The sequence below is a fragment of the Chlorocebus sabaeus genome, chromosome X, assembly GCF_047675955.1.
Source record: "Chlorocebus sabaeus isolate Y175 chromosome X, mChlSab1.0.hap1, whole genome shotgun sequence".
Lineage (NCBI taxonomy): Eukaryota > Metazoa > Chordata > Mammalia > Primates > Cercopithecidae > Chlorocebus > Chlorocebus sabaeus.
Window position 1 is genome coordinate 87,070,301 of NC_132933.1, and position 7,989 is coordinate 87,078,289.

Below are 7,989 nucleotides of genomic sequence, written 5' to 3' on the forward strand. Positions count from 1 at the left end.
AAAATAAGAAACAAACCAGTCTGATCTCACTTCTATTAACTTTTGAAAGTTTACAACAATTAAAGTATTTTTGCTTCTACGTATGAAGGTTAAAAAAAAGATTTTTTTTTTCCATAAAATACAAGAGCAACCAATTTTACTACCAAGTAAAGTGAAAACTGGGATTCCTTTTTACACTAGTCCAAAGTTGCATTTAGGAACTTAGTTGTAGGCTGCTGTGCTAACACCATGACAAACCAAAGTGTAGGATTGGGTCTGGTTTTGTTTCAGTTTTCTTTTCAATATCCAATGCTCATGGATTAAATTCCAGAAATGTTCCAATTGTGAGGCAGGGATATGTTTGGATTCGACCATGGGTATGCTCCTTGGGTTGGATGTTGGAGGGTGAGGCACATTTTGCTGACTACCTACTAGTCACCAAGGTAAAAAAATTCATCATCTCCTGGCATTCTATTCCCTGGAAATCTACTCGGTACCACAAGATACCTCCACTTCTACCAAATCCTTTCACAAACTGAGACATTTCTTGTGATTTATCTGTGACAATTTCCAACGTAGCTCCACATTTTTTATAGTTGTTAGCAAACCATTCCAACAGGGGTATGCTCTCAATAAGCTCATGTTCCCATCCAGTCTCTTTGTCTATGAAATGAGATGTATCCTTTTCTTGCTCTGGAGTTAGAGAATTTTCTCCTCTTCTGTGCCTTGTCAATGAAGAACATATCTCATTATCCAGATTTTCAAAGACTATTAGAGTCTCTACAGCTCCCATTTTCAAAGCCTTTAGCGAATTTTCAGCGCCAAAACAGTACTTGCCCATGTCCTGGCTGATTTTATCAAACTATCGTCCTATTAATTTCTTCTCTTGAATGAATTTCACATTGGAGAGGACTTCAGTAGATAACTCAATAGCTTAGTTGAATCCATTTTCACCACCATAGGATATACAAACTAACTTTAAAACTTTTTATTGCGACTTTTGATCAAATATATCAGATTGACTTAGTTCAGTTTTAAAGTTAGCAGATCCAGCTAAAACTAGACCAGTCACATTCACTTTGTCTCCAGAAATAAACAGCTACACAGCAGTCTCTGCTACTTTCCAAACGTAGTTATATCGCTTTTCCATTCTTAAAGAGGCAAAACACAGGGATGACTGACCTCCTTTACCGTGTTTCTTTGGGAGATCCACAATGAATTTGTGCAGGACTTGTGTTTCCTTGGAGTGTGCCAAAAGCTGCACCACTACCATCTATTACAATAAAGCCAAATTTGCTATAATCTGAAAGTAGTGCTATAAGAGCCTCTGTATGGAATTTGTTGTCACACAAGTACAACGATGTATTAATCGGTTTGAAAGGTTCAAAGTCAATGTTGACTTTCTTTTCCTTTCCTTCTTCTGTTACAGTTGTTCCACAGTAAACAACCAGATCATTTGAAGGTACTTTGTTATAAAGTTTGAGCCTTTGTTGTACAGATGTAATGGCTCCCAGGACTGAAAGACAGTTTACTCATGACTCAATGTTAGATGCAATTCCAAACCCATCTGCTAATAATTTTGTCACTCAGAGCATTTGTTTTTTTTTAAACCATGCAGTATATAGTACTTTGTTATAGCAACCTAAACTAAGACAACTCCCCCACCATTCCCCATTGTCAGCAGGGTCCAACTAGAAACTGAGCTTCCATTTTTACCATGCAGCAACAAAGCGGCATGATTCAGCGCTCCACTTCCATACTCCCTGGTGTCATGAGGCCAACAGGAAGCTGAACATATCCAGCTCTTGTGCTACTTCAACATAGAGACTATGTGCTTTAAAATAATGTTAAGTGTAATTAAACATCTCACAGTATAATTTCCAGAATGTTTGGAATACAATAAAAAATCACTCATCATACCAACAACCAGGAAAACCACAATTTGAATAAGAAAAGACAATCAATAGACGCCAACACTGAGCTGATAGAGATGTTAGAATTGCCTTACAAGGATTTTAAGGTATCCATCATACAATTGCTTTAACAAGGACTTACAAATTTCCTTGAAATAAATGAAAAAAAAAGAAAATGTCAGAAAAGAAATTCAAGTTATATTTTAAAATAACAAATGGAAATTATAGAACATAAAAAGGCAATAAGCAAATTTTTTTAAATTACTCGATGGGCTTAATAGTAGAGTAGAGATGACAGAGGATCGAATCAGTAAATTTGAAGACAGATAAATAGAATTTATTCAATCTTAACAACGGGGGTAAATAGAATTTTTTAAAAAGAAGAGGACCTAAGGGACGTGTGAGAATGTATAAAATATATATATATATATATATATATATATATATATATATATATATATATAAAAGTTCTTATTACCAGAGTTCCAGAAGTAAAGGAGAAATAGAGTATGGCTGAGAGAATACTCAAAAAAAATACTGGCTGAAAACTTCCCAAATTTGGTGAAACACATAAACCCACAGATTCAAGAAGTTCAGTGAATTGCAAATAGGATAAATCCAAAGAAACACATGTCAAGACACGTGATATTTAGCTTCTGAAAACTAAATATAAAGAAAACATCTTGAAAGCAGCCAGAGACAAACAACACATTTCCTCTAGGATGATACTAATTCAAACGAAAATGTATTTCTCATCTAAAACCATAAAGGCCAGAAATAAGTAACAACATATTTTAAGTGCTGAAAGAAAGGACTTGTCAAACACAAATTGTATATCCAGCAAAAATATCTGTCAGGAATGAAGGGTAAATCGAGACATTCTCAGATGAAGAAAAATAAAGAGAATTTGTTGCTAGCAAATCTATCCTTAAAAAATAGCTAAAAGAAGTTCTGTAAACTTTCTTAGAAAGGAAATTATAACAGAAGAAGGCTTGGAACTTCAGAAAAGGAAGAACATAGGAATACAAAAAAGAGGTGTAATAGCAAGAGATAATCCTACTTCTCCTGAGTTTTTAAATCTTATCTGAAGATTGAAGCGAAAATTATAACACTATGTGATATAGTGCTCAATATATGCACAGTAAGTATTTAAGACAGTTATATTTTATTTGAATGCACAGGATAAAATGACCTAAGTGGAAGCAAGGTTTCTATATTTAATATGAAGCATTAAAAATCCGATACCAGTACACAGTGATATGTTAGTATACATATGGTAATCTCTAAAGCAATTATAAAGAAAACTGTGCAAAGTGGTATACTCAAAAACAGTATATGGTGTGAGTTGGTTGCAGGTAATATTTTAAAGAGAAAGAAAAAAATGGCATAAATCAAGGTGTAATCCAAAATATTTTACTTAACCAACAAGATGTTAAAAATTAAAAGGCAAATAAAAGAATTGAGAAATAAAGAAAACTAGTAGAGCACACATAATAAGGTGGCAGACATAAGCATTAATATATTAATAATTACCTTATGTGTAAATCACCTAAATACACCAATTAAAAGAGAGAGATTTGGGGGAGGGAATTATGTTTAAAACTATGGTTTACAAGAAATTCACCTTAAATACAAAGGTATGTCAAAAATTAGGGAAAAATGCATATTATGTAAACATTAATATCAGATAAAACAGACTTCAAAGCAAAGCATTGAAGGAGGGCCCCAACACAGTGTCCATATTCAAAGACTGGGAGAGTATTTTGTGGGGGTGAGTTTCAGGCATTTAAGAAAATGCTTTCAAAATATGAGCGTCCACTAAGCTAACAGAATGCAGACTTCAGTAGCCACACATAAAGAATACAGGCTTTATAAAAAATGGTTTACAAAAGTCACTAAAAAGTAACAACAAGCAGCAAAACAAATTTAGGGGAACAGGGATAATCTGACACCAAGTGCTGTCACTTCATAATACATAAAATGTTCAGATTTCAACAATAAATTATGAGACATGCAAAGGTGCACTCAGTATTAAAAAAAAAAAAAAGAAGAAGAAGAAGAAGAAATTAATAGAAACATTCCCTGAGAAAGGCTAGGCATTGGACAAAGGCTTTAAATCTCCTCTCTTTGGCCAGGCATGGTGGCTCATGCTTCTAATCCCAGCACTTTGGGAGGCAGGTGGATCACGATGTCGGGAGATTGAGACCCTGGCTAACACAGTGAAATTCCATCTCTACTAAAAATACAAAAAAATAGCTGGATGTGGTGGCATGCACCTGTAGTCCCAGCTACTTGGGAGGCTGAGGCAGGAGAATCGCTTGAACCCAGGAGGCGGAGGTTGGTTGCAGTGAGCCAAGATCGTGCCACTGCACTCCAGCCTGAGTGACAGAGTAAGACTCCATCTCAAAAAAAAAAAAAAAAAAAAAAAAAAAAAAAAAAAAAAAAAAAAAAAATCTAGCTCCAAGAGCTATAGTAATCACGGAAAAATAAATAAATAAATAAATAAATAAATAAATAAATAAATAAAAGGAAACCAGGAGAACAAAGTCTCAACAAATAAAGAATATCAATAAAGAGAAGTCATTTCTTAAAAATAAACAAATACAAAATCTGGAGAACAAAAGTAAAATAACAGAAATAAAGACTTCACTAGAGGAGCTCAGTGGTAGATTAGGGCTGGTATAAGAAATAATCAGTAAAGTTGAAGATAGGTCAAACAAGAGTGTGCAGTAAGAGGAACAGAAATACAAAGAAAAAATAAAAATAGAGTCTTAGAGACCTGAGGGAAACCATCAGGCATACCAACATTTGAATAGTGAAACCTCCAGAAGAGAACATAAAATGAATGGGCAAAAGAATGTTTAAAGTAGTAATGTCCAAAAGTTTCTCGAATAATCATGAAAGATAGGAATCTATACATCCAAGAAGCATAATTTACTCCAAGCAGTAAAAGCTAAAACATATCCACACTGAGACAAGTTATGATCAAAGTGTAAAAAGCCAAAGACAAAGAGAGAATCTTGAAAGCAGCAAGAGAAAAGTGACTTTCCACAAATGAAAAAGGGATCTTCAATGAGAAACAAATCAATTTCTCTTCAGAAACCATAGACTTCAGAAGATGGGCATAATATATTTTAAGTGCCAAAGGTGGGGGGGGGGAACTATGAACCAATAATTCTACATTCAGCAAAACTTTTGTCCTTCAAAAATAAAGGCAAAATTAAGACATTCCCAGGCAACAAAAAACTGAGGGAATTTGTCACTAACAGACCTACCCTAAAAGAAATTATAAGGGAGTTGTTCAACCTGAAATGAAAGAACACTAGACAGTAACCCAAAATCATACAAACAAATAAAGAACAATGGTAAAAGTAGCTGCATAGATAAATATAAAAGTCCCTGTTACTGCATTTTGGGGGTTTTTTGTTTCTTAGTTTTTTGTTTTTGTGTTGTTCTTGTTGTTGTTTGTTTGCTTTTTGAGATAGGGTCTTACTTTATTGCCCAGGCTGGTCAACAAAGATGTTCATTGTAAGATGTTAACTGTAATCTCCAGTGTAAGACAAAAAATTTAAAACTATACAGAAAAAGATAAGTAAATTCATATGGTATATTTTGGGTGGGGTGGATGATGAGAAATTACTTAATGGGTACAGTGTACATTATTTGAGCAATGGTTACCCTAAAAGCCCTGACTTCACCACTACACAGTCTATGCATGTAACAAAATTACACTTGCATCCCATAAATTTACACAAATTTTAAAAATAAAAACAAAACAAAATAATCAAAAATATATATATATTTATATTTTTTCTTATATTACCAAGTAATTCATATTCATGCTACAAAGATTAGAAAATACACACCAAAAAATAAATATATATATATATATATATATAAAAGATTCTACAGTTTTCTTCACTCAGATCTACTGATTCCAGGGAGTCTCCCAATGTTTGTCCGAAGGGACTGCACATGATTTGTTTTGGGGCAAGATGGGACTACTCCATCCTATATCTAGAGATTCCCTCTCTCTACATGGTGGCTGGAACGGAGCAGTGCTCAGCTAATAACCATGTTTAACATAAGTGATGATAAATAAACTCAAGAATGCTCTTCTGATGCAGGGATTAACCTGTCTGTCTGAGCAAAAGCCCATCACTGAGTGTTTGGGTTTCTTGCACTTGCAAAAAAATGCTAGGATGACATCCCCCAACATTTGTGGTTTCTTAGGCTACTTTCTTGGGACAATTCTGAGTCTATCTCAGTCGACAGGATGCCCGCTACCCCCTGTCTCTCCTAAGTCTTTGCTTAAATGTCTTCCCTGACAACGCCCAGCCAGTCCTCTTTCCTCAACATTGTCCACACGTGACTCTGCAGTCACTGCTGCATGGGGCCTGTTTTCTCCGGTAGGACCTCAAAGGAAAGGCACCTGTTTCTGGACAGGAGTCAGAAGCTCCTGAGCCTAGGAGCATCCCTAGAAGGGGAGTTTCAAGCCACACCAGCCCACAGTCAGACTGAAGTCATTTGAAGACTAGGAAACTAGAAGGTTTTCCTCTTAAGGTAACACAGAACACATATCCATTATACAAAAATTCAGACTATACAGAAAAGTGCGAAGAAAGTGAAGGCCACCCCCACCCTGCCTCCCTGACAGTCAGGCTATGCTGTCTGTGCATTTGACAGGCTTTGTTCCTAACATTCACTTTATTGCAAAAATGGGTTTATCATAAATTCAATTTTGTAAACTACTTATCTCAATTAAGTGAGAATTCCTCTGTCAGAAGGGTTGGTGCTTTCTTGCCAGGCAGCCAAGCCAGCCACTGCTGTCCCTTCTTATTTGTCAAGTGCCTTGGAGGGTGTCCACACTGTGTCTGTGGACACCACCAAGTCGCTTGTTGTGGAGTAGGAGCCCAGGACCCTAGGACTGAATGGAGGAAACACAGGCTCAGATTCCTCTTGGCCACCTTCTCATTGGGCAGTCTTCCTGAACACTGCTGGGGTTCTGAACCCTGAGCACGTGGGTGTGCCATGGGAGGTCAGGACCATAGAGGGCTCATGACACAGGGACATCAGCAGGGAGTCCAGGCACACATCCCGGAGCCAGGAGGTCCTGGGGTACCTAGCGCCACCCCACCCCAGGCAGCCTGTGAAGGTTTAGGATACTGGGCCCCACCCTGAGAGCTGAGAGTGGTCCTGCCCAGGCCCCCCGGCAGGATACGGGCCAGCAAGTCCCACACAGCACTGGGGGACACCTGAGGAGAGAGCTGGGGCAGGGGGAACCCCAGCTGGGCCTCAGGGGGCTGGGAACGCACTGCCCTCTCACTTTCCATATCCTGAAATCAAGGGCTGACCAGTCAGTGATTTGCGCTCCAACAACCAAACTCCAAATCCCAATGGCTTCTAACAACAAACGTCAATCTGTCTTGCTTCTGAGTCAGCTGAGAGGCTTCACCACTGGGCCTGCTCCACATTTCCTCAGTGCAAGAAGGCCCTCCCTTCTGACATCACCAAAGTGAGATCTTGAGAGTCCTGGGCTCAGAGCTGGCAGGAGCAAGGCAAAGGGAGTGGGTACAACAAGTGAGAAAGCAAGTGGAGGGTGGGGGGTGCTCACAAGTGCCAACTTAACCCTTGTGACTAAGAGGGGGTTGAGGGGCAGACTCCAAGGCAGAGAGAGCCTGGAGCCACCCTCGGCTCCAGACTCCACAGGCCTGAGTGCTCCTGGACCCCACCAGGGCCACAGCAGAAACTCAGGCTGAAGCAAAAGACAGCGGTTTGTGGCAGAACCCAGCACAGCAGGCTGTCCCCACCCAGGCACCTTTCTCATAGTTAATAACACATACAGTTACACAGATTCCTGCATCTAACACAGCCAGGAAGCCATACAGCAGTCTAGGAGTGGGGTGCGTCTGCACCTGTTTAGTGACAGAATCAAGGACTTGGCAGGCCATAAGTTTCCTGCAAGTGTAGCCCCCACAAACCCACCACTTTGGTCATCTTCACTCTGCATGGGAGTTTGGAGGCCCCCAGCTTGGGGCACACGACTTGTCATCCTGAGGGGAGACAGGGCAGTTCTCCCAGAGTCGGCCCAGCCCTG

The 7,989-nt window shown here is 38.7% G+C and overlaps 1 pseudogene; it reads right to left on the minus strand.

Annotated features, from left to right (window-relative positions):
• Positions 1-410: 410 nt before the first annotated feature.
• Positions 411-7,225, minus strand: LOC103232934 (eukaryotic peptide chain release factor subunit 1 pseudogene; annotated as a pseudogene).
• Positions 7,226-7,989: the final 764 nt, after the last annotated feature.